The sequence below is a fragment of the Paramisgurnus dabryanus genome, chromosome 23 (assembly GCF_030506205.2).
Source record: "Paramisgurnus dabryanus chromosome 23, PD_genome_1.1, whole genome shotgun sequence".
In the NCBI taxonomy this organism is placed as follows: Eukaryota; Metazoa; Chordata; class Actinopteri; order Cypriniformes; family Cobitidae; genus Paramisgurnus; species Paramisgurnus dabryanus.
In genome coordinates this window covers 18,142,570-18,149,255 of record NC_133359.1, presented here as the reverse complement: position 1 = coordinate 18,149,255, position 6,686 = coordinate 18,142,570, and the positions used below count along the sequence as shown (strand labels likewise).

The 6,686-nt window shown below is 36.5% G+C and overlaps 1 long non-coding RNA gene across 1 annotated transcript; it reads left to right on the top strand.

The window, feature by feature from the left end:
* The first annotated feature begins 3,008 nt into the window (after positions 1 to 3,008).
* On the top strand, positions 3,009 to 4,852 carry LOC135781775 (uncharacterized). Its single transcript, XR_010545246.2, has 2 exons — positions 3,009 to 3,409; positions 4,669 to 4,852. It is a non-coding gene; the product is annotated as an uncharacterized lncRNA (long non-coding RNA).
* The last annotated feature ends 1,834 nt before the right edge of the window (positions 4,853 to 6,686 follow it).

Genomic DNA, 6,686 nt, shown 5'->3' with positions numbered 1-6,686 from the left:
ATGTTTCTCCGAACGCTGTGCCCCGCGTCCGGTAGCGGGTAAGGAAGCCAGCATTTTCTTGGCCGTGGCTTGCCCAAATAAACATTCTTGTCCAGAAAAAAAAATGTAACTAAGTATCAAATAAGTATCTTTGCACGTGCATGTCAACTTATTCCACTAACCCAAACCTCTTCCCTAACCCCAACCCTTACAGTCTACTAATACTCTAATGACAGTTAGTTGACGTATAGTTGCAAATTATTGAAAGTTAGTTGACATGAAGTTGGAAAGTTATTTATAGTTAGTAGAATGTCTAAAGTGGACTATCAAAATAAAGTGTAACCTTACTTTCTTCCAAACAAGATCCTTTGAATTCCTGTAGAAGTATTAAGATGTCTCGTGTAGCAGTGATGATTGTCCTCCATTGTTGTTTTGTTTTTCTGCCTCTGCTCACTTTCTTTAATCACATGACTGCTAGAGCAAGCTCCTGATTGGTTAACGCGGTGCGAAAATCCGCCAAAGTTTAGATTTTCCAACTCGGATCACGCAGCAACGCCCAATTCGCACCATTCACAGTTACCGCACCGCAGGATGCCTATTCACGTCTTTTCATTGACGTAGCATGTAAATCACTCGCGCTTGCTGCCTCTTCAGCGTCTGGTGTGAATGCACCTTTAGCCACCTTGTAAAATACGTACAAATTGTAATGAGGTAGCATTCTGTTGGTCAGGGACTATTAATCCATTTATCAGGGATTTTTTTACTTCATGAAAGTTGCAAAGATTATTACTTACTACCTCATTTATCCAAAGCGACTTACAACTGCTATATATGTCAAAGGTCGCACGCCTCTGGAGCAACTACTGGGTTAAGTGTCTTGCTCAGGGACACAATGGTGTGTCACATTGGATTCGAAACCGGGTCTCTCACACCAAAGGCGTGTGTCTTATACACTGTGCCATCACCACCCCATTATTATCATTTATTTATTTTTGCTATAATATTTGCATTGTGTGATAACCATTTTATAAAGGATTAAAGATACTCAAGTCTGTGCTTTATCGTGAATAAGTCACGACTGAAGGGGTTGCAGTGGACTGTACCTAACAACAGTCTTCATCCGTGACTTTTTTCATCATACAGACTTTTTGCTTTCTTAAAACTTCCATATTTAAGCAGAGAAAAAAAATGTCTTGGGTGCTTAGGGAGCTCAACACGCGTGGGTTGCCTTCTTTTCCCCATGTATTTTTAATTTACATATTTAAGCGTTTGTTCAAGTTCATAATAATAGTAATGCTTGCCATAGCAAGCGGCAAGTTAGCATAGGCTAAAAACGAACAAATGAGACTATTGATATTTATAAAAGCAATGCATCATATAAGATGCCAAATGAGCCCATCTTTGTTTTGGCCGTACAGAACATTCTGTCGAAAAATCAATAAACATGGTGTTGGGTGAGGTCAAATGAAGCTTGAAATAATTATTAGAGTCATGATCCATTTTTCAGACGTTCAATGATGATGTTTTACTTCCTGTTTGCCCAATGGAGTTATTGATCGGGTTTAATTGCTCGCTGGACACATCGGCTGAAAGTGTGAGAAGTGATATTCTGCTGTTTAGTATTAATATCCATAAGTTGTTTACAATGGTTTCAAAGATTGTTATATTTGCCATTACCCATGTGATATGGCACACGGGCTTATTATGCATTGATTCAGATTCTGATTAATTTCGCAAAGCTTTGCCGTGGACACCAGACACTGATCAATAAACGTGGCGTTATCCGAAGACAGATGCGGCCAAAGATGATTTAGCACCGTGACGTTCACCAATCCGCTGATGGGGTTAAAAAGAATGGCACACTTCCTGTTTTTCCTCCTGCTAATATTGATTACGTTTAATTATCAGTGAAATAAAGCGACAAGCTTAAAGGTCAAAAGCAGGACGTCTGCAACTTAACCATTCACGAAAAAGAAAACACAAGATTAATTCCAGCTATGTTTGAAATAACAAACTACCAGTATTTATGGATACGGCATTTAAATGTACAGTATGTAGGCGATTCTGTTTCATTGGTTGATTTTTACAAAGTCTATTAAGAAAATAATGCATAAGAGATCGTCTTGGTTTTCTAAAGGCCACATTAAAACTTAGCTTGATTTTAGCTTTTACTGTTTTCTAGGGTAACAAAAAAAGCAGGTTTCTAATGATCAACTAATAATTATTTAACTGCACAACCTTAATTAAACGCATTATTGCACGAAATTCAATTCACATTTATTTGTGTACAGAGAATGACTATGTTACTAAACCAGAATCGTCTGTTAAATGTTATCAGAAGTGAAGACTTTTTAAGATGTCAAATAAATGTTTGGTGTCCTCAGAGTACACATATGAAATTTTAGCTTAAAATATCATATAGATAATTTATTATAGCATGTAAAAAATTGCCACTTTGTAGGTGTGAGCAAAATGTGCCGTTTTTGGGTGTGTCTTTAAAAATGCAAATGAGCTGATATCTGCACTAACATGGAGTGCCTTGGTTGGATAGTGCAGATTAAGGGGCGGTATTATCCCCTTCTGACATCACAAGGGGAGCCAAATGTCAATGGCCTATTTTGTCATGTGCTTGCAGAGAATGGTTTACCAAAACTAAGTTACTGGGTACTTTTTTCCAAATTTTCTAGGTTGATAGAAGCACTGGAGACCCAATTATAGGACTTAAACATGGAAAAAGTCAGAATTTCATTTAATGTCCCATTTAAAACATTTTAGGCAGTATATATTGTATCCTGTATAGTATGCAGTATAATAATAGTTATAAGCCATCCTAAACCTTAACAGAAGTAAATTGTAAACTTGTAAATTGTAAATTTGTATACACATAGCTCTTTGTATACATGTAGCTCAATGTTTACATGACACAATGGTGAAATGTAAAGAGTAAAGCTGATTGGTTGGTTCTTGTCACATGACGTGCATGCGGACATAGCATTCAGAAAAGTTTTAATATTGTCTACTCGCAGGGCCGGCCCGAGGCATAAGCGAACCAAGCGGCTGCTTAGGGCCCCGCTGGCCACCAGGGGGCCCCCGCCCCAATCGTTTTTTTTATTTTTATTTTTTATACAATTAAATAACTTAAACATGTAATATAAATGGATGAATGAATGAATACGAATTTATAAATGAATAATTAAAGACAAGAAAATTTTGATTTGCAGACAACTATGTGTCTGCAGTGCTAGCGTTTTAGTCAGGCGCAACATAGACACCTGCGCCACCTGCGCGTCGGCGCGCAAGTGCACAACGTCGTCACTCACTGTAAACAATGATGAGCCATTTGACATGTCAAAAAAAAGGATATATCCCTCTGGGGCCGAAAAGAGAACAAAGAAAAGGACCGAGGATGAGAAAAAAGAGCAAGATAAAGGTATGTTTGCATGATTATATACAGTATGTTTAATTTGTGTTAGTGGTGTGACAGATCGACGTTAATCTGTGACCGTGATCGACCCACGGTTCGGCTCGCATGCGCTTAAATAGTGAAAGTTTATCATTTGCACGTGTTTCAAAGGCTTGCAAAAGTTAACATTTCAAGTGATTTTAAACAATTTATCCCGCAAAAAGGCGCTAAAGTGAGCAGTATTCTGCAAGCCCATGTGGTTTAAATTGTCCAGCCCAGCTCCCTTCAGAGATCAGAACACTAACACTTGATGTTTAAACTTTAGAGAGAGTTACGCTATTTTGTGTCATACTGTAGTCCATTAACATATATTTGAGGAATAGAGCACTGAAAAGAACATAACGTTTTTATGCTCCGCCGTTTGTATTTCCGTCTGTGTGAGCGCGCCGCGTATAAGTGCACTTAGTAGGGCACACATAAAATCTTTCTGTTCTTGACAGGGCACATACAAACAAAATGATCTCCACAGTACTCTTTTCCAATAAAAACTGTTGTTTATGTCTTTAGACGGTTTGTGTATAGATTAGGCAGAAATCAGGTCCGTGCTTCTCTTAAAGAGACAGTAACCTTAATTAACCTACTTAAGTCTGTGTCATTAATGTTAATCAAACCTTCCAAGACAAAGAGAAAATCACTTCTGTAGCTCTAAAAAAGAATAATTATATTTAATTCATACAATATAGTGTTATGATTCATTTGATTTGATTTCTGTACCTAATGCTAATTTTAGCCCTTACTTACTGGCAACTTTGTTCTTTTTATAAATGTTTGTAAGTAATTTCTTCATTTTTTTATTAGTTTTTCCAACCCCTCATTCTGCTGATCCGAAAAATGATCAGATCTGTGCCTCAAAAACCATAATGTGATCCGAACCGTGAGTTTTGTGATATATCACACCCCTAGCTAGCATTGCTGTATGTGTTGAAGTGAACGTTCCAACATCGGTAACGTTCCAGCTTCATAGGCAAAGCACATGCGCTCTCTGTCTAAGATCTTTGGTAAGAGATGGTATTGGACTTTATGAGAATATATACCAATACCATGTTGGGTAGGGAGATTTCTGTGATGAAAATGGACTTCAATCTTATTTATATGGTGGGTAGTGATGTAACCGTGCTATCCTATATTTATTTATTTATTGCTTGTTGTGTAAGTAATGAAAAATAAGCAAAATAAACTCATTCTGCTCGATCAACTATGCACTTATCCAATGCTATTTTTTTCAGGAACACTGTTGAAGTACTTTGGAGCACAACCAACTCCACCCGCCCCTGATGTTTCATCAAGTGTCAGTGTCTCCACAGCTGATGATGCAGCAGATGAGGTTTTTCTTGTTGGCCAATGTTAACATTCCATAGCCTGTTAATATGACATGACACATTGAAGAATAAAGTATTTTATTTAAGTATAGATTTTTTTCATTATTTAAATTATTATTCATTTATAATGTAACATTAGAGCGTGACATTTGTGTCCGCGTGGTGGGAGGGGGGCCCCCAAACACATTCTGCTTAGGGCCCCCAAGAGGCTCAGGCTGGCACTGTCTACTCGCTATGGTGCCGACGCACCTGGAAAAATTTGCTTGTTTGAGCTCTCTATTTAAGTGCATTTGCTGCGCATCTACATTGAAATAACTGGGTTATTTTCAACCCAGCAATGGGTGTAAAAGGAACAAGCCCAGCAGCTAGGTTAAAATTTACCCAGAACATTTTTATATTTGACCTAACAATGGGTTAAAAACTAGCATTTTGGGTTTAAAGAACCCTCCATGGGTTAAATTACTCGTCCCTTTTTCATAATAACCCAGCATTTATTTTTATTTTATTTTTTAGTGCAATTTATTTGTGCGCACAAAGATGCAAAATTTAAACCGTCCTAAAGCAGCTTAACCAAATTTGTGCTTAAAACAAGCAAAAACACCTGCCAATGGAATAAGACATTTTTTTGCTGATTTTTCTTGTATTAAGTAAATTCAAGAAAAAAAAATTATTCCATTGGCAGATTTTTTGTGCTTGTTTTAAGCACAAATTCACTTAATTTTGATATGTTTTGTCTAAAAACTAGAGTTATTTTCTTAGGTCATTTGCTCATCAAGAAAATACATCTTGATTGAATAATTTTTTGATAATTTTACCGAAAACAAGACAAAAAGTACTAAGTAAGAAAGTCACTTTTTGCAGTGCAATTGTATCAGATAATAAAGTTCCATCAAGCACGGATGTGTTTGCTTTCAACCCTTGACTTTTGGCTATCATGGACCATGTTTAACACAAATAGTACCCATAAAAGGTAAAAAACATATGTTTTTCTTAGAAAGCACACAAAATATTATTACATCAGTAATTTTGATGGTTCCAGGAAGCTTCTCAGAAGCTTTTTATCTCTGTGTTAATAAAATATCTGAAAACCTTGTTTAACCAATATCACAGTAATGTGCCATTTGAGTGTATTTTTTATTATTAATCATGTAGTGGTTTTGAGTGTTTTGTACCATTTCCTTTTCATACTCGAACCTTTCCTTTCCCTCCATTGATTTAAAGAATGAATGTAGGCCTCTGGCCTAAAACGCTTAATGAAATTGAATCAAATTAAATTAGTGAAAAGGCAATTTTCTTAACAAAAGAATTTTGGATTGATTGGCAAGGCCAGGGAAAACAGGGATAATATGAGCTTTAAAAAAAGAGTGTATGGGGTATGTACTTGGCAAGAAATATATAATTTATGTAGGACTTTAATAAGGGCCTGCATGTGGAGATGGTCAAACAGTTCAAACAGAACTAGTTTTTTTTTCTTGTTCTGTTAAAGGTGCAGTGTGTACATTTTAGAAGGATTTTTTGACTGCAATGCATTATAATATACACTCACCAAAAGGATTTTTAAGAACACCATACTAATACTGTGTTTGACCCCCTTTCACCTTCAGAACTGCCTTAATTCTATGTGGCATTGATTCAACAAGGTGCTGAAAGCATTCTTTAGAAATGTTGGCCCATATTGATAGGATAGCATCTTGCAGTTGATGGAGATTTGTGGGACACTGAACCTTTAAGCACCCCTCAAATTTAGGATCAAATTTAATGTTACATCTAAATGAGGTGTAAAAGGGGTGCAGCATGCATTTTGCTGGTTTTGGGGATGAATTTGAATCCAGGTGCACTTAGAGAGGTCCAACTAATGATTTTTATAAAAAATCCCAACTCTATACGTACCTGAACCCTAATTATAAATCATAATAAACTCATAA